Genomic DNA, 19,005 nt, shown 5'->3' with positions numbered 1-19,005 from the left:
TTGTAATATGTTTTGTCTCGCCAAAAGTAACCAGGAAGATTCCCACTATGAGATCAGTTTATCAAAATGACGCCTGTACGAGCGGCGATCTAACATGCAGCGGCTTCACTGAACGGGACCTCATGCGGCATCCATCTTTATATGTCGATGATCTCAACTCATGGGATCAGCGGAAATTTTCCAAGGGGTTATTTTTTCGGGTGGCCATTTTTTCAAAGTGGAAATTTTCCAAGGGGTTATTTTTTCGGGTGGCCATTTTTTCGTATACTGTATCAATACGGTATTGATAATACTGTATCGATACCGTATCGCGATATAATATCAATACATAATATATCGATAGGGTATCGATACTGTATCGATACCGTATAACTTGTGAGTGAGACTCACTCACAAGTAGTAGTAATCATAGTAGTAGTAGTAGTAGTAATAATTATATCGCAGAAAAAGTATCGCGATATATTGCCGTATCGATTTTATTGCACAGCCCTACATCACAGGAATTGTGTTTGATGGTGTATTTCCTTTGGCCAGTAATTTGTAACACATCTGTGTCCAGTCTCTACACAACACGATGTTATTAGCATGTGTTGAAAATTGATTGACAAAGATGACTAAAGTGAAAAATAGAGATGTGGTAAAAATTAGACATTGTTTTAAGGAGAGCAGTGGGTGGCTGTGTTTGGTAGTGCAGCCTTGCTAGCTGGGCCTGATGCTTATTTCCACATCAGTGAATGGTACAGGGTCGATCTCTGTAGGCTGGCTGACCCACTTTCCAGCTCTCCAAGTCTGTGAGCGCTGTGTGCTGCACATATCACATCACACACAACTCTGTTATGATAACGGAGTTATCATCATCATCATAACAGAGTTATCATAGCAGTGACTTGTGAGTGAGACTCACTCACAAGTAGTAGTAATCATAGTAGTAGTAGTAGTAGTAATAATAATTATAGTAATAGCCACCATCGTCGAGTGAGGCCGCCAGTGTTGGGCCAATTCTATGCATGAGTGATATCATCAGTGAGTGATGTTATCAGTATGTCATTAGTGACATGTCACATACACAGAGACACACAATGCTCGACTTGCCCGAGTGACTCTTGACATCATCGGCGCGCAATTGCTCAAGTGAGCATGCTCAGCCTAGTGATGTCATCATAGTGACACAATTGCCCAAGTTGCTTGCTGACATCACTGATGATGTCACAGACTATAATTCCAGGAGTGTCTGTCAGTATGTCCTTATGCCAGTATGTCCGCGCACAATCATTGTGATGTCATCAGTGAGTGATGTCATCAGTGATGCAAAGTTGTATGTCTGCGCACAATTGCCCAACTTTGCATCACTGATGATGACTCAGAGAGTCAGTGAGTGTCTGTATGTAATGTACTGTATGTGTATGCCTGTGCACAATCATTGTGATGTCATCAGTGAGTGATGTCATCAGTGATGCAAAGTTGGCAATTGTGCGCAGAGATAAAGTTTGCATCACTGATGACAATGATGTCAAAATGTCATCATCAGTGATGTCACTAAAGCACTCAGTGATGTCATCAGTGATGACATTGGTGAGTGTCTGTTTGTATGTATGTACTGTATGTCTGCGCACAATCATTGTGATGTCATCAGTGATGCAAAGTTGCGCAATTGTGCACAGACATAGTGATTTAAATCACAATTGCATCAGTGATGTCACTAAAGCACTTCATTGTGACATCATCAGTGATGGCAAGGGGGAGGGGAACGGGCACTGCGTAACGGGTACTGCTCCATTCGGGATGGGGGGGGGGTGCGATGAAGAGTCGGAGCATGATGAGGGGGGAAGGGGAATGGGTGATTACCCATGGGTAAGGCTATTATAACTTCTGTGACGATCTCATCGGGGATGATGTCATCAGTGATGTCATCAGTCTAAGCCTATGAGGCTATTATACCTTATATTGACATTGCCTTATACCCCACTAGTATTCCACTAGTATAGTAGTAAGATTGCAATTGCTCGAGGGACATCCCTGGTGACATCATCATCACTGATAACAACACTGATGACATCACAATTGATTACAATTGCTGAAGACTGATTACATCATCATCAAGTGCACACTGATGATGTCATAGACATTGTGATATCATCATGACATCTTCAGTGATATCATAACTACTTCCCTTACTTGCAGAGGCTATAAGTATTGGTGTTTCTCGTTTAATCAAAAATGGTCAACTTCTTATTGAATTCACCTATGGCGCAAAAGTTGCTGGGCAAAAAAATCCCAGAAGCAACCTCAGAGAAGGACCCTGAGCTGGCCTCTGCACCAGAGGGCAGAGAAGGCTCCAGAGGTTGTGGTCTGTGGACTCTGGGCATTTCATTCATCCTCCTTTCATTCATTCTCTGTGGTTTAATCTTGTTTGGGGCATCCTATCTCAACTTCATGCCAAAGAGGTACCTTGGTGTGATGAAGTTCAAGAACGACGTCGGGGAAGAGAACCATCCATGGGTGGAAGAGGAGTTGGTGATCTTTGACCACATGGCCAGCATCAGCATTGCCCCTCCCCGCTTCCGGCCCGGGGGCCCGGCCCACATCCATTACGACTTTGACAAGAACCTGACGGCATATCTGGACCTGACCTCGATGACCTGCTTTGTGATGCCTCTGAACACATCGGCGGTGCTGCCCCCTCAGGACCTCATGGAACTCTTCGTGGAGCTAATGTTTCGCTCGTACTGCAGCTACCTGGTGCAGGAGGACCTGGTGGTGACGGAGCGTATCGACAACATCAAGTCTCTGGGTTTCTATATCCACCAGCTGTGTGATGGCAAGGAGACTTACAGAATGCAACGCCGTGCTGACCTCCCACATGGAAGAATCCAGAAGCGCTCTACAGAGGAGTGTTTCACCATCCATCACTTCGAGAACAAGTTTGTGACGGAGACCAAAATCTGCAAGGCTTGATGTTGCCCCCCATTCCCACCTAACCACCAACTACCTCCCACCCCCCACAGATCCAGACCACCTTCTCACCATCACTGAGGATGAGGTGCGCCGGTCGTTCCTGCGTATCAAACCGCGCAAGGCGGCCGGCCCGGACGGCATCCCCGGGCGTCTCCTCAAGGCCTGCGCCCACCAGCTGGCAGGCGTATTCACAGACATTTTCAACCAGTCCCTCCCTCCGACAAGTTCCCTCCTGCTTCAAATCAGCAACAATCATCCCCATTCCCAAACAGCAGAAAGTGACCAGCCTCAACGACTGGCGCCCTATAGCCCTCACGCCCATAGCCAGCAAGTGCTTCGAAAAGCTGGTTATATCACAGATCCGCCCCACACTCCCCCCGGACCAAGACCCGGTCCAATTTGCATACCGCCCCAACAGGAGCACAGCGGATGCAGTAGCACATGTGCTCCACACCGCCCTGTCCCACCTGGAGGGGAAGGACACCATGTGAGAATGCTGTTCGTTGACTACAGCTCAGCTTTCAACACCATAGTAGCCTCCAGGCTGGTAAGCAAGCTCAAGGATCTGGGACTAAACACAGCAATGTGTGACTGGATCCTGGACTTTCTGACAGAACGCCGCCAGGTGGTGAGAGTGGGCAACCTCACCTCCTCCCCACTGACCATCAGCATAGGAGCGCCCCAGGGATGCGTCTCCAGCCCCTTCTGGTACGACCTCTACACCCACGACTGCGTGGCGACTCAAACCTCGAACACCATTGTGAAGTTTGCAGACGACACAGCGGTCGGGTTGATCTCCAGGAGCGACGAGACGGCCTACAGAAAGGAGGTGGAGGCCCTGGAACAATGGTGCCAGGACAACCACCTCTCTCTAAACGTCTCCAAGACCAAGGAGATCATTGTAGACTACAGGAGGGGGGGGGGGCGGGGGGGCGCACACCCCCCAATCACCATCAATGGCACAGGTGCAAAAGGTGGACACCTTCAAGTACCTGGGAGTCAACATCCACCAGGACCTGACATGGGCCAGCCACACCGCCACTGTTGTCAAAAAGTAATTATGGAATTGATAAGCTGGTCTCACAACGCAATTGATAAAAAAATGTCCACGAGAAGCGCTGGTTCAGGGGAACCTATCTGCCCAGACGGAGCCTTTCCTGCAGGCTACATGATGGACTCATGGGAGAAGTGGCGGGTTGTCTGCCTGGCGGTTCTCTCCGTGGAGGACATCGAAGATGTTTATCTATTTGGATTTATGATAGCAGGACATTTGCTTCTTGGATTGAGCGTTGCCCTAGTCTATCGGAAAATTAAAATGATGGGAGCCAAACAAGAAGTCCCAAAGCTGCCCGTCATGTTAAACATGTTAAACGAGGTGGGCCGAGCCGTGAGTACTCAGACTGTTATGACTTCTGATCAGAATCGCAAGATGGATGGTGTGATTTCTGATCTGAATCACAAGATGGATGACATTTTGGAGAAACTTGCTGCTCTGCATGGAAGTGCTTAAGTTGGAGACCAAGATGAGAGGAATGCTGTTTTCCCTCGCCTTAACCCAAACATCCTATCTTCATTCCGGCGCCCCCCTCTCGCTTGTCGGCCCGGCAAGGCCGCTCGCAAGAAACTCCCCCTGAAGACTCACTGCAAAGTAGCGCTCTACACCCCCACCCCTCCCCCGCCCCTCATGGACACCTGTTGTTGACTCTGGTCTGGGCATTGATCGAGGTCGTCTCCATAGCAACCTGCTGTGTTATCGCGCTCTACACCCTGCGAAATGAGCCGCCTAGATTGTGTCGTGACCCTGAAAGGAACTTCAGGCATACTTCACACATACACACGGACTCTCTTCAAGGACTCATATATACACATACACAAATACACACGCACGCACATCCCACTCCATCCCAACACCCTCTCCCCCCACCCCATCCCCCCGCCTTCACACATCCCCTAGCTTTTGCATCCTCCTCCCCCATGCACCCCCCCTTTTTCCTCTGACACAACCAAAACTGGCGCTGTATGTTATGGCAGCCTCTTGCGTTTGTTGATGAGCTAGTTGCAAAGGGCGCAGCGCACGCTGCTACGCAGCAGGGAGTATACGCCTGAAGAAATTTGGGCTAAGGCCAAAAATCCTCAGGGACTTCTACAGAGGCACCATTGAAAGCCTGCTGACTGGCTGCTTCACCACCTAGTACGGGGACTGTACCACCATGGACCGCAGGCCGCTAAGAAGAGTGAGGCGCGCAGCCCAGCACCTAACAGGATGTGAGCTACCAGAACTGCAGGAACTGTACAATCAGCGGTGCCTCAGGAGGTCGCTGAAGATCATCAAGGACACATAGCACCCCCACAACAGCCTGTTCTCCCTGTTACCCTCAGAGAGGAGATACAGGGTCCCAAAAGCACGAACAAATCGCCTGAGGGACAGTTTCTTCCCGCAGGCCACGAGACTCCTTAACACACACAAATAAACAATCATGTAGTAGCTGCTACCATTACATATGATAATTATGCCTATGTTATTTGCACCTGTGCAAACAATGTTTAATCATGTTTTAAGGTGTCTACGCTAGAAAAGAAAAGTATTGTTATTGCTTGTTGTTCTCTTGTTTTACTGCATCTATCTGCCCTGTTTTTGCACTGTTATACTGTTATTTGCACTATGTTGTAACGGAGCCTACAGCACAAGAATTTCACACGTGATACTTGTACTACGAGTGACAATAAAAATCTTGAATCTTGAATCTTGAATGTGAAGGCACCAGGGGTGGGAGAACAAGAAAGGTCCCGCTGAGATGGAGCGCAAGTGTGGAAAGAGTAGTGAAGCAAGCCTCGTAGAGACTGATGCTATCCTCGTTCACCTCCCAAAGGAAAGAGTTCGTCATTCTCGCGAATATCCTGATGAAGACGGTGGGAGGGTGGGGTAATTTGTGAAAATGAAAGTAAAAGGCAAGTTGATCAGGTGGAGGAATCCAGAACCGCTTTACAGAGGAGTGTTTCACCATCACTTTGAGTACATGTTTGACGGAGACGGATGGATCTGCAAGTCATATGGACTTCAATGGCAGTGTAAAATACAATGTAGCTGTGAGCCTGCTTATGTTACTGCTGCTGCAGTGAACCGCCAGTGACCCTATTGAAACAAACCAGCCAAGGAAATTCTTCAAGGACCGAACCATTTAGGTGTGGCCTGTTTATTGCTGCACTTACACTAGATGCCCATGAAGTGCTTTCACAGCAGTGTTACCTTATCATGGTGTTATCTGCTCTATTACTGTTATTACCATATCATTCACACGGGGCTATAGTAGGCAAAGTGACCGCCTACTTCCTGCTTCAGCACTGTACCAGAGATTTTCATCTGCATTTATTTTCCCATACACATTTCTTTAAATGCGTATAAAAAATAGTTTTACTGGTTCAAACCTAACAGTTCAGCTATATGTAACCAAAAACCACAATTGCTTGAGTGACATCATCAGTGACCATTACATCATCTCCCCTCTGCCATGTGCAGTGCACAATTTCCCAACTTTGCATCATGATGACATCACTCACTGCTGACATCATAATGATGTCACAATGCCTATGACATCATCAGTGCCTAAAGGTCTCATTATGCTCGAGCGAGGCTCCTCGAGGCGGAGCTCCGCGAGTCACGTGCGGACCTCGCGCTGGGGCAGATGCCCTTTTTTTTGTCAAAACGGCTTCACTGACGGCTGTGAAAAGTCGCAATGAAACGCTATTATGTGCAGTACTGAGTGTGCTTTCACTCTCAAACGACCGTATATCAGCACATGAATGAATCACCAAACTTGTTTTTATTGAAAGCTGTTTCAGTTCTCAGCTCTGATAGCCTACTCTGTGCTGCTTTTAATCTCAATCATGCTCTCAACACACATTTACTTGTTGAAATGACTAAAAACGAACAGTTGCGAATCAAAGTTTAGCCTACCACATGGGTCAAGAAATGTGGTGAAAACACAGCTCAGTGTTCAGGGCTTTGGCTCGAAAGTTTGTAGAGAAGCCGTGCGGAGGTCGCGCTGCTAGAAAAATCTTCAGGTACGGTGGGCGCCCAACACATTAACGTCATTTGACACTGGCGCCCCTCGCTCCTCCCCCGCGCGAGCATAAAACAAGCTTATGACATCATCAGTGATGTCATAAGAACATAATGATGATCAATAATGATGTCACTGATGACCTCACTGATTATGTCACAATGTCTATGACATCATCGGGGCTTTGAACAACTCCCCATTAACAACACTGCTGCCTGCTGCTACAACAGGACATCTCAACTGCCTAATGACATCACAGTGATGCAATTGCGCAACATTTCTTCCAGTTGTGCGGGAATACCAGCCAGTGACATCACTCGCACAAGATGGATTCTCCCAGATTGGACAGGTGACTACATCAGGCAGTTGTGATGTCATCAGTGATGTGAGTCTCTATGACTTCATTTGCATAATGTATCATCAGTGCCTATGACATCATCTCTGCACTGATGTCCATCGCTGTGTGACATCACTCTCCATTGTGATGTCATACAGACTGGTGTTGTCATCGCTAATGATGGCATGTGACATCATCAATCCTCATTGGGATGTCATGCATCCCTGATGTCACTATTCACGGTAGCTCAGGGGGACTCGGCAGGCGTTTGGCCACTTGGCAGCCCATCCCGCCGGAAATAGGCACCTGACGGGGAACCTTTCTAACACATGAAGTGTGGCCATTCAGCTGCATGGCACATCAACATCGACATCTACGACATCTACAGGCCCCTCCGTCACTGAGGCCCACCCACCTACTTAGCCATCACAACTGTCTTATGACGTCACTGAGGCCCACCCACCTACTTAGCCATCACAACTGTCTTATGACGTCACTGAGGCCCACCCACCTACTTAGCCATCACAACTGTCTTATGACGTCACTGAGGCCCACCCACCCACCTACATAGCCATCACAACTGTCTTATGACGTCACTGAGGCCCACCCACCCACCTACTTAGCCATCACAACTGTCTTATGACGTCACTGAGGCCCACCCACCCACCTACATAAAAATATGAATGGTGGTGAACGGAGAGATACGTTACTTTTTTCATCCCGTTTGAATTGTGCCATGGGGTACACGTTAAATTTTGTACATTTAAAAGATAACTGCATGCCAGGAAAGTCGCAGTTTCTCCTGAACCTGAAACGTAAGGTTTAGTTTTGTCAATCAACTACATCTCTTGTCGCATATTATACAATGGACTGGTGGGAGAGACGTCACTTGCGCGTTTGGTTGTGCGTAGTCTTTCTGATTTATAACTTATAGTGCCAGTTTTACCACAAGCTGACGTTCTCGACTTCCAGTTATCTTTTACATTGACAAACATGACATGTGTAGTATACTCCCGTGGGCCGTGGCACAATTCCATCGGGATCAAAAAGGTAGCGTATCACTCCGTTCACCATTCATATTTTTTCAACACTGGTAAAGGGACAAAGGCAGGAAGTGACGTTCACTTTGGCTGTCTAATGGTTCTACAGCGTCCATATCTAGTCTGTGCCCAAATTTGCGTAACTCATGACATCACTCATTGATGATAACATTCTGATCATTGTGATCCAGAAGTATCTGTACGCACAATCATTGTGATGTCATCAGTGAGTGATGTCATCAGTGATGCAAAGTTGTGCAATTGTACGCAGGCATAGAACTTTGCCTCACTGATGACATTGATGTCAAAATCTCATCATTAGTGATGTCACTAATGCACTCGATGATGATGTCATCATGGTAAATGGTAAATTACCATTTACCATTTGATGTCATCAGTGAGTGTCTGTATGTATGTATGTATGTATGTATGTATGTATGTATGTACGTATGGATGTCTGTATGTATGTATGTATGTACACATCATTGTGATTTAATCAGTGAGTGATGTCATCAGTGATGCAAAGTTGTGCAAATGTGCGCAGACAAACTTTGCATCACTGATGACAATGATGTCAAAATGTCATCATCAGTGATGTCACTAAAGCACTCGATGATGATGTCATCAGTGATTGCATTGGTGAGTGTCTGTATGTCTGCACACAATCATTGTGATGTCATCAATGAGTGATGTCATCAGTGATGCAAAGTTGGGGGGAATTGTGCGCAGACATACAGACACATTTAAATCACAATGCATCAGGGATGTCATTGTGACGTCAAGGGGGAGGGGAACGGCAACTGCGTAACGGGTTTATTTGTTTATTTAAAAGGATCCCCATTAGCCGCCGCTGATTTAAATCACAATTGCATCAGTGATGTCACTAAAGCACTTCATTGTGACATCATCAGTGATGGCAAGGGGGAGGGGAACGGGCACTGCGTAACGGGTACTGCTCCATTCGGCATGGGGGGGGGGTGCGATGAAGAGTGTGAGCATGATGAGGGGGGAAAGGGAATGGGTGATTACCGATGGGTAAGGCTATTATAAGTTATGTGACGATGTCATCGGGGATGATGTCATCAGTGATGTCATCAGTCTAAGCCTATGAGGCTATTATACCTTATATTGACATTGCCTTATACCCCACTAGTATTCCACTAGTATAGTAGTAAGATTGCAATTGCTCGAGTGACATCCCTGGTGACATCATCATCACTGATAACAACACTGATGACATCACACACTGATGACATCACAATTGATTACAATTGCTGAAGACTGATTACATCATCATCAAGTGCACACTGATGATGTCATAGACATTGTGATATCATCATGACATCTTCAGTGATATCATAACTACTTCCCTTACTTACTTGCAGAGGCTATAAGTATTGGTGTTTCTCGTTTAATCGAAAATGGTCAACTTTTTATTGAATTCACCTATGGCGCAAAAGTTGCTGGGCAAAAAAATCCCAGAAGCAGCCTCAGAGAAGGACCCTGAGCTGGCCTCTGCACCAGAGGGCAGAGAAGGCTCCAGAGGTTGTGGTCTGTGGACTCTGGGCATTTCATTCATCCTCCTTTCATTCATTCTCTGTGGTTTAATCTTGTTTGGGGCATCCTATCTCAACTTCATGCCAAAGAGGTACCTTGGTGTGATGAAGTTCAAGAACGACGTCAGGGCAGAGAACCATCCATGGGTGGAAGAGGAGTTGGAGATCTTTGACCACATGGCCAGCATCAGCATTGCCCCTCCCCGCTTCCGGCCCGGGGGCCCGGCCCACATCCATTACGACTTTGACGAGAACCTGACGGCATATCTGGACCTGACCTCGATGACCTGCTTTGTGATGCCTCTGAACACATCGGCGGTGCTGCCCCCTCAGGACCTCATGGAACTCTTCATGGAGCTAATGTTTCGCTCGTACTGCAGCTACCTGGTGCAGGAGGACCTGGTGGTCACGGCGCGTATCGACAACATCAAGTCTCTGGGTTTCTATATCCACCAGCTGTGTGATGGCAAGGAGACTTACAGAATGCAACGCCGTGCTGACCTCCCACATGGAAGAATCCAGAAGCGCTCTACAGAGGAATGTTTCACCATCCATCACTTCGAGAACAAGTTTGTGACGGAGACCAAAATCTGCAAGGCTTGATGTTGCCCCCCATTCCCACCTAACCACCAACTACCTCCCACCCCCCACAGATCCAGACCGTCTTCTCACCATCACTGAGGATGAGGTGCGCCGGTCGTTCTTGCGTATCAACCCGCGCAAGGCGGCCCGCCCGGACGGCATCCCCGGGCGTGTCCTCAAGGCCTGCGCCCACCAGCTGACAGGCGTATTCACAGACATTTTCAACCAGTCCCTCCCTCCGACAAGTTCCCTCCTGCTTCAAATCAGCAACAATCATCCCCATTCCCAAACAGCAGAAAGTGACCAGCCTCAACGACTGGCGCCCTATAGCCCTCACGCCCATAGCCAGCAAGTGCTTCGAAAAGCTGGTTATATCACAGATCCGCCCCACACTCCCCCCGGACCAAGACCCGGTCCAATTTGCATACCGCCCCAACAGGAGCACAGCGGATGCAGTAGCATACGTGCTCCACACCGCCCTCTCGCACCTGGAGGGGAAGGACACCATGTGAGAATGCTGTTCGTTGACTACAGCTCAGCTTTCAACACCATAGTAGCCTCCAGGCTGGTAAGCAAGCTCAAGGATCTGGGACTAAACACAGCAATGTGTGACTGGATCCTGGACTTTCTGACAGAACGCCGCCAGGTGGTGAGAGTGGGCAACCTCACCTCCTCCCCACTGACCATCAGCATAGGAGCGCCCCAGGGATGCGTCTCCATCCCCCCCCAATCACCATCAATGGCACAGGTGCAAAAGGTGGACACCTTCAAGTACCTGGGAGTCAACATCCACCAGGACCTGACATGGGCCAGCCACACCGCCACTGTTGTCAAAAAGTAATTATGGAATTGATAAGCTGGTCTCTCAACGCAATTGATAAAAAAATGTCCACGAGAAGCGCTGGTTCGGGGGAACCTATCTGCCCAGACGGTGCCTTTCCTGCGGGCTACATGATGGACTCATGGGAGAAGTGGCGGGTTGTCTGCCTGGCGGTTCTCTCCGTGGAGGACATCGAAGATGTTAACTATTTGGATTTATGATAGCAGGACATTTGCTTCTTGGATTGAGCGTTGCCCTAGTCTATCGGAAAATTAAAATGATGGGAGCCAAACAAGAAGTCCCAAAGCTGCCCGTCATGTTAAACATGTTAAACGAGGTGTTGAGAGCACGAGGTGTTGTGAGCCGTGAGTACTCAGACTGTTACGACTTCTGATCAGAATCGCAAGATGGATGACATTTTGGAGAAACTTACTGCTCTGCATGGAAGTGTTTAAGTTGGAGACCAAGATGAGAGGAATGCTGTTTTCCCTCGCCTTAACCCAAACATCCTATCTTCATTCCGGCGCCCCCCTCTCGCTTGTCGGCCCGGCAAGGCCGCTCGCAAGAAACTCCCCCTGAAGACTCACTGCAAAGTAGCGCTCTACACCCCCACCCCTCCCCCGCCCCTCATGGACACCTGTTGTTGACTCTGGTCTGTGCATTGATCAAGGTTGTCTCCATAGCAACCTGCTGTGTCATCGCGCTCTACACCCTGCGAAATGAGCCGCCTAGATTGTGTCGTGACCCTGAAAGGAACTTCAGGCATACTTCACACATACACACGGACTCTCTTCAAGGACTCATATATACACATACACAAATACACCCACGCACGCACATCCCACTCCATCCCAACACCCTCTCCCCCCACCCCATCCCCCCGCCTTCACACATCCCCTAGCTTTTGCATCCTCCTCCCCCACCCCCCCTTTTTCCTCTGACACAACCAAAACTGGCGCTGTATGTTATGGCAGCCTCTTGCGTTTGTTGATGAGCTAGTTGCAAAGGGCGCAGCGCACGCTGCGACGCAGCAGGGAGTAGACGGTCTTTTGGAATCTGTACATATTGCAACAAATGTATATGTATTGTATAATATTGAAGTGTGCCTTTATTACTTTCAAACTAGTAATAATGTTCTGAGTGTATCTTTTAAAACCACTACTGCCTGATGTAAACCAAATTGCCCTTCTGGGACATGAATAAAGTTGATTGATTGATTGATTGATTGATTGATTGATTGATTGATTGATTGATTGATTGATTGATTGATTGAAAAAGGCCCAACAGCGAGTACACGGACTCAGACGCCTGAAGAAATTTGGGCTAAGGCCAAAAATCCTCAGGGACTTCTACAGAGGCACCATTGAAAGCATGCTGACTGGCTGCTTCACCACCTAGTACGGGGACTGTACCACCATGGACCGCAGGCCGCTAAGAAGAGTGAGGCGCGCGGCCCAGCACCTAACAGGATGTGAGCTACCAGAACTGCAGGAACTGTACAATCAGCGGTGCCTCAGGAGGTCCCTGAAGATCATCAAGGACACATACCACCCCCACAACAGCCTGTTCTCCCTGTTACCCTCAGGGAGGAGATACAGGGTCCCAAAAGCACGAACAAATCGCCTGAGGGACAGTTTCTTCCCGCAGGCCACGAGACTCCTTAACACACACAATCATGTAGTAGCTGCTACTATTACATATGATAATTATGCCTATGTTATTTGCACCTGTGCAAACAGAATGTTTAATCATGTTTTAAGGTGTCTACGCTAGAAAAGAAAAGGAAAAGTATTGTTATTGCTTGTTGTTCTCTTGTTTTACTGCATCTATCTGCCCTGTTTTTGTACTGTTATACTGTTATTTGCACTATGTTGTAACGGAGCCTACAGCACAAGAATTTCACACGTGATACTTGTACTACGAGTGACAATAAAAATCTTGGATCTTGAATCTTGAATGTGAAGGCACCGGGGGTGGGAGAACAAGAAAGGTCCCGCTGAGATGGAGCGCAAGTGTGGAAAGAGTAGTGAAGCAAGCCTCGTAGAGACTGATGCTATCCTCGTTCACCTCCCAAAGGAAAGAGTTCGTCATTCTCGCGAATATCCTGATGAAGACGGTGGGAGGGTGGGGTAATTTGTGAAAATGAAAGTAAAAGGCAAGTTGATCAGGTGGATGAATCCAGAACCGCTTTACACAGGAGTGTTTCACCATCACTTTGAGTACACGTTTGACGGAGACGGATGGATCTGCAAGTCATATGGACTTCAATGGCAGTGTAAAATACAATGTAGCTGTGAGCCTGCTTATGTTACTGCTGCTGCAGTGAACCGCCAGTGACCCTATTGAAACAAACCAGCCAAGGAAATTCTTCAAGGACCGAACCATTTAGGTGTGGCCTGTTTATTGCTGCACTTACACTAGATGCCCATGAAGTGCTTTCACAGCAGTGTTACCTTATCATGGTGTTATCTGCTCTATTACTGTTATTACCATATCATTCACACGGGGCTATAGTAGGCAAAGTGACCGCCTACTTCCTGCTTCAGCACTGTACCAGAGATTTTCATCTGCATTTATTTTCCCATACACATTTCTTTAAATGCGTATAAAAAATAGTTTTACTGGTTCAAACCTAACAGTTCAGCTATATTTAGAAACAGGAGAGATCACATTTCACTGGGACCAAAACATTTAAAAAAATGCGGGTTTAAAGAAAATATTTTTACGATTTTATTTTATTTTTGGTCCGAGTGAAATGTTCTATGGTCCCGATTATATAGCGTTAGCTGAACCGTTTGGGTCAACGAAGTACAACTATTTCATAAGCATTTTACGAAATGTCTATGGGAAAGTAAATGGCGGATAAAAATCTCTGGTACAGTGCTGAAGCAGGAAGTGACGTTCCACTTTGCCTCTCTATAGCATAGAGGTGTGTTTGGGGTAATGGATGTGGGAGTCTTATAGGCAACCTGTGTCATTGCATCAGTCACTACTGATAGTTGCAGATTGCTGCAGTGAAAATGCCTCCAATAGACAGCCAAAGTGAACATCACTTCCTGCTTTTCTCCCTGTACCAGTGTGTAAAAAAATATGAATGGTGGTTGTTGGAGAAAAATATAAGTTCCATGCCATTTCCTAATCAATATTTCCTAATCAATAAGCTATAGGCCTATTTGCATAATTATGCTATAAGTTCCATTCCATTTGACACATAGACTCACACTGACATCTCACCCAGCCCCATAGAGAGGACTTCTCCTCTTTGCTGAAACCTTGGGCAGTGCATCGTGTCCAATAACAACTGATAACAGTTTCCCTGTCAGACTCAAGTGGACGCACACACATTTCCAAGGTTCATCCACCTCCTCTCTGCCTTTTCCTCCTCTCTGCTCTGCCTACCTTTGCCTATAAAGCATATGTTCACTGTCGGCCATGGGCTGAATATTTGACTCTGTACATCGATACATGTGTACATTGAGATTCATGCCCTCTGTCAATATATGCATATTGCAGAGAATGTAAGCTATTAAATATACTTTTATGGTAAATCTTCCTGGACTCATTGGTTTCAATTAATTTGGTATTAGATAAGCTGTGATATACATTTACATAAACATTTAGCGGAAAGAATAGATTTTATTCTCTATCAATTGGCGTGTCACGAACAGGATATCTACGAGAGCGGGTAAGTCTGAATTAATTTCATAATTCATTACTGAAGCTGTCGTCTGATATCTAAAAGAATCTGAAATGTTTGCATGTTGTGGGTGTGTCAAAATGACATTGTATATAACTGTAAATATGTATATTAACCTACGTTAGTATTTTGTGGGCTTCTTGAGACAAAGGAGGGACGCCCCAATGTAAATAATACAGATGACCTCAGGACCATTACAAACTCTCTTGACCGGCTGTATTTTGCAGTGACCAGGATGGTCCAGTGTTAAGCTGCACAGCAAGAGAGCCTGAGAAGCGTTATCACATATTGCCTGGAAAGGCCATAAGGCTGCATTAGCAGCGACTATTATAGTCCAGTGGGAAACTGCGGTGATTCTAGGCATATGCTTGATACGGTCTTTAAGAACCACACGACATACTAAATAAAACCAAAAGATCTCCCCATAACATACCACTCACTCGAGGGGTGTGTGTAGCCCCATGAAGCAATCATAGTTGTCTAACCAATATGGTTGAGATGTTTTTGAAATACCTACAATGTGTAACAAGCATGTAACAAACAAACAAACAAAAATAAGCAGCTGTTTCACTGTAAAACAAAACAATTTCTTAAGAAGCCTATTTTAAAGGAGTTGACCAGGAGGTTTGCAGAAAGTGTATTTTAGCCAATCCCAAAATACAGAATCAATTGTCGATTGAACAAATTGATCTGTCACCAAGTTTGTAAATTCCAGATACCCCACACACGGACGGAACTGGTCAACAGGAGAACAACCGTCCCTCTGTCACCAGAGACCCCACATCGACTAAAAGGTAAAGTGTTGAAAATTACTTTACACACACGGACACTATCAGAGATCACAAGTAAGTGATAAACAAAATACGTAGTTCTCTCTCTTAGTTCTCTCTCTCTCTAAAATACAGGTTTATTACTTTAGGTCAGTTTACTTCCAGAGTTTTGCCTTCACCTGAGAGGTCAGTTTACCTCCAGAGTTTTGAGTTCACCTGAGATGTGTGTTTTACCTCCAGAGTTTTGAGTTGACCTGAGATGTGTGTTTTACCTCCAGAGTTTTGAGTTGACCTGAGATGTGTGTTTACCTCCAGAGTTTTTCCTGAGAGGTCAGTTTACCTAATCAGTGCTTTGCCTTCTACTAGAGAGAGAGAGAGAGAGAGAGAGAGAGACACGCAACAAATAGATAAGACATTAGGCCTGCTCAATTGTCTTTTTCATACTGTAAGGAAGCCATCTGTTTGCTCTCTGAGAATGGACACTGAAAAAGGGCCTTGTAGAAGGCCAGAATGTCAAGGAGCCAGAGAGACAATTAGACAGCTTGGGATTGTTATCAAACAATATGAGAGAGATAAGCATTTGACTGGGCCCGTAAAATTAGACACCGCACCAGGTGTACCCCAAAAGCATAAACGTCGTAGCGATAGATGCCGTGCATGTGGGAAACGTGGACACTGGGCTTACGAGTGTCAAAACAAGCCCCAGGTTCAATTCCCAGCCTTTGAGCAAACAACAGTGAGCCAGCCACCGCCTTTTCTGGTTGGAGAGATCGGCCCTGAGTCACAGGTTTAAAACCCCACAGTATTATTCATTATGAAATTGAATGTCGAAACAAGCCCCAGGTTCAATCCCCAAAACTTTGAGCACACAGATGCTGTGATCAGATCAACATGGGTAGAAAAAAAAATGTTTTGGAATATAACAGGCTGAAAGAATTTGTTTATCTTCCCTCAGAACAACTTAGCCAAAACATTAGCCTAGCGAAAACAATTTGGAATACGACGCCAAGCTAGTCTATGGCGACACCTCCAGGCTGATTGTGTTAACACACCCTGAGAGAGCAAAGTGATTGAATGTTTTGTTTGTTATGAATCAATAGAGTGAAGTAAGCTCTGCATTATTTAAAGTGCAGTAAGCAAATTTGAATAGTAATAAATAGACTGTTGATTATTATTTTGAAAATAAATCCTAATAGAATGTGTTGTGTAGGATGAAGACTTCCTGTGTACGATAATCTGAATCTGAAGTATTTTCTTAAACAGAAAAATGCACATTTATCAACCACCAATTGGGTGGATGAGAAATCAAATTAAGTGGGCATACCAACATTTAACTTTTGGTATGTTTTCAACACATAAGCAAAATTTACACTTACCGTAAGTACGGGTGAGATGTTTTCAAAAGTATCTATAGATAAGACAATGACCTCGGAGGACAGACAGTCCTGAGTTTGCGTTTGGAGCATGTGAACAATGTTGGCCCTCACTGTTTTATCTAGTGGGGTCTTGCCATCCCCAAAATCACTCAAGTGAACTGCCTGGGGTCTAGCCCGCCCCCCCCATGTAAAGCCCTCACCAACAGCACTTTCTGGGGTCACCCTCCGCCCCATTGCACATTGCCACAAGTCCACAAGGTCAATTCATTGCCACTCTGTAAGCTGTGAATGCCCACTCAGGAGTCATCTTGTTTACGAGGTCCATTGCAAACAAATTATAAAATAAACAATTGAATATGTACTCACAGAGTATCTCAAAACATTATCTGCCGTATGTACGTACTTGTTGTACTAATAACTTGTAATGAAGTTATTTTGTCTAAAATACAGGCACATTGTGAAATCTAATGTTTATAGTTACAGGTTGTACGTCACAGAAAACCTTCAACACCAGCACAAATCTGTACTTTGAGTACTGTGCTCCCTAGCCTAGTAAAAAAAAACTAGAGAGAGTACGTTTAACTGTGCTCACTAGAGTAAAGAAAATTCTTTCTATTTTCAATATTGCAAATGAAGTGTTTTAAAGTATCATTTTAAGAATAATCAGTTATATGATACTGTGATTATGTTTTAATGAATATGATTAATCAATGTTATGAATGTTTTGCATTTTAGAAAGTTTCAGTTCATTATTCCAAACAAACCAATATTAAAGTAAACTAGAAATAGAATTTTATTCTAATAAAATAGTTCCCAAAAAGAAATTAAACCACTGCATGGAGATGGGCTATTAAATAGTTTTTAATAACAACAATTACAACAAAACCACCAGGAACAAACAAATAAATGAATGAACTAGAGTCATCACATGAATGATGAGAAAATATTGTTCCTGTTGTGAATACTTTGAAAATATTTTACTTAAAGACATGATTCCTTTTAGAGGAAGGTCCGAAGGACTCAAGCGTTGAATAAAGTGAAACTGGAAAATATATATACATACATGTAATGTATATAAGAAGCTTCTTTTACAGAAGTGTGATTTGGAACACACTGAATATTAAGTTCAATGCATTATATTATTATTAATTAGACTGTTTGCATTGAACCATATAGAGTTAAGATTAGTAGGCCCACTCCTATATATTATAGCAGCAGTGGTGATGTAATTTTGTCATTATATTACTAAAATCTGTTTTCTCTTTCCAATAGATAATGGAGATGCGGTGATATGAGCTGAGACTGCGCTGGACTGCATATTGATCAAAAAGTCTGTGTTCTTTCAAGTGTTTAATGTTTCCTATGTTTTCAAAAAAAACCCTGCCCAGCCCTGGCCCACAATTAAGTACAGATACAAGCATTATATTGAATAGTGAACTTAAATTTTGTAATTATTATTGTTATTGATGAACATAACAATTGGGTGGATTGTTGGAGAAAAATATAAGTTCCATGCCATTTCCTAATCAATATTTCCTAATCAATAAGCTATAGGCCTATTTGCATAATTATGCTATAAGTTCCATTCCATTTGACACATAGACTCACACTGACATCTCACCCAGCCCCATAGAGAGGACTTCTCCTCTTTGCTGAAACCTTGGGCAGTGCATCGTGTCCAATAACAACTGATAACAGTTTCCCTGTCAGACTCAAGTGGACGCACACACATTTCCAAGGTTCATCCACCTCCTCTCTGCCTTTTCCTCCTCTCTGCTCTGCCTACCTTTGCCTATAAAGCATATGTTCAC

At 45.2% G+C, this 19,005-nt stretch overlaps 2 pseudogenes across 2 annotated transcripts; both read left to right on the top strand.

Annotated features, from left to right (window-relative positions):
• Window positions 1–2,244: 2,244 nt before the first annotated feature.
• Window positions 2,245–2,955, top strand: LOC310791630 (integral membrane protein 2B pseudogene; annotated as a pseudogene). The gene has a single exon. The product of its transcript is annotated as an integral membrane protein 2B pseudogene (transcript).
• A 6,886-nt stretch (window positions 2,956–9,841) lies between these two features.
• LOC310791629 (integral membrane protein 2B pseudogene) lies at window positions 9,842–10,552 on the top strand (annotated as a pseudogene). The gene has a single exon. The product of its transcript is annotated as an integral membrane protein 2B pseudogene (transcript).
• Window positions 10,553–19,005: the final 8,453 nt, after the last annotated feature.

Source organism: Poromitra crassiceps (assembly GCF_964638095.1).
Source record: "Poromitra crassiceps genome assembly, chromosome: 16".
Lineage (NCBI taxonomy): Eukaryota > Metazoa > Chordata > Actinopteri > Beryciformes > Melamphaidae > Poromitra > Poromitra crassiceps.
This window is presented reverse-complemented; position numbering and strand designations above follow the sequence as displayed.